The following is a 2133-nucleotide window of genomic DNA, read 5'->3' on the forward strand; positions in this document are numbered from 1 at the left end:
AGAATAGAACATGTAGAATAATGAAGCCATTGAATTCCATTACATGTTCCCTGCATTCCATCTCACATTCCTTTAGTGGATCCTTAAGTGATGAAAAAGGGCAGAAAGGCCTGTTATTTATCTCTCCTGCTCTTTTCGCTGAGCATTTGACTGTCTGTGTGTATGTGTGTTTGGCCTAGCTGGACCAGAGCCAGCCATATAAAGCAGGAAAGCCCCAGGGAGCTTCCTTAAACACAGTCTGTACATTGACCTGGTGGCTGGTGGCTATTAATTACACCTCGAGTGATGAGTTCTGACTGAGCATGCTCTGTGGCAGCCTGAGTGTGGGCTGGTGAGGTCGCCACAAAGACACAGAACTGATTTCACCTGATATGAGGTGGCATTCAGCCAGCGTAGCTATAGCCATTAAGTTCCCTCTTCATCTTGCTTTTCTCTCTATTGCACAGTCTCCTTCTTAAGACACAGATGGGGTAATAGTGCCATGGTAACTTACCCACTGCAAATCCTTTCAGCAAGGATATAACCAAATACAGTATTCAGGATTTCGACATCTTAGACTTATTATAAATATCCTTTCAAGTTCATGACAAGCTTTAACCATCCACTATGAATACTTTTAAATTAGACATTCCAAATGTAATATGGATCTTTGTCCTCTCTATCGCCATCTGTGGTGAAAATGTTGTCTGAGAACGTAAGTAGCGTATCTGCCGCCTTATGGTCGATTCACACAGAACGTGTGTTTTTATGGTTAAGGCTAGATGGCATACAGCAAAAACTACTGGGCATGCGCAGAATGTTTGCTGGGGCACTTGACACAAAAATCACAGCAGCGGGCGATCATGGTCAGAAATTCAGGGGGAGCGGGATTAAGAATACATTCCTTTGCAGGGCTCTTATACAAAACCGCACACAATGAAGAAAGCAAAAGCCGAATCCTGGACATTTTGGACGATTTAGAAATCCCGGCCTGACGCATTTTTTAAGGTCCAAAAAGAGGACATGTCCGGGAAAAAGAAACTTGGGGGGGGGGCGTCCCCTGGTTTTTCAATAAAACTTTAATACTTCAAATGAAATTTCGATTGCTGTATTAAATTTAGACCTGGTTATGTTGCATTATATTTTATTTTTACGTGTTTTACAGCGTTGCTCATTATAACCAATCACACACGATTCTGTTGAGCTTAGGAATGCAGTAGCCAATCAGTGGCATTTTTGAGCTTAGGAATGCAGTAGCCAATCAGTGGCATTCAAACTCGCGAATTCCCTCATCATAAGCAACAAAGTGCAGATGTACATACGATGTAAGTTAGAGATTCATTTATCATACCGTGTATGGACAGCTTTATTGATTATGAGAGGAGTTATGAGTGCTTAAACACTAGCTAGACTGAATGCTCATTTATAGTGTCCTTTCACTGCATGATTCAGTATAAAAAAATGCATTTAGAATGCTCCCAAAATTCAAGATATGTGGGCAGAAAATGTATATATTTATATCATTTCATATAGTTGATCAATATCACACAAAGAGTGCCATTTTTTCGCAAAAATCACAAATGTGATATTGATTTTATACAACAGTTCAATAATCAAGAAGTTAATATTAAGAGAATTACGTTTTAGACACCACATTGCCTATTTTTTGCTCTATTTCGCCAACAAAAATGGTTCCAAACAAAGCCACAGCACTGTTTTGCGTCTCTGAAAAACATGAAGGTGTTTCGTTCCTGAATGAATCGACCGTTTAAATGATTCGGTTCAATCGCAATGACTCTTAACGCATTCATTAAACAGTGTGTATGTGCATCTAAATGCCACTTTAGATGCAGCTTCTGTGTTTTTTCTGTTTTTTCTGAATTTTGTTGATAATGATTTTATTTGTTTGGTAAGAGGCCCAAATGTCTTATTATTGTAATTTACTTTATTGATTAAATGTAAGAATTTGACACACTTCTAGAAAAAATGGCTTTACAAAGGTAAAAAGGCCCATAAAGGGTAAAAATCATTTTAAACTTGGAAAATATTAATTTATGTCACTGCTGTGAACTGACCACCACACAGAGTCAGCAACACACTCAGCAAAATATCGTCTGATTATCGATCGTTATCGATAAAATCCCAGAAAATATA

Source organism: Sinocyclocheilus rhinocerous, unplaced genomic scaffold (assembly GCF_001515625.1).
Source record: "Sinocyclocheilus rhinocerous isolate Xijiao unplaced genomic scaffold, SAMN03320098_v1.1 scaffold220, whole genome shotgun sequence".
Taxonomy (NCBI): domain Eukaryota; kingdom Metazoa; phylum Chordata; class Actinopteri; order Cypriniformes; family Cyprinidae; genus Sinocyclocheilus; species Sinocyclocheilus rhinocerous.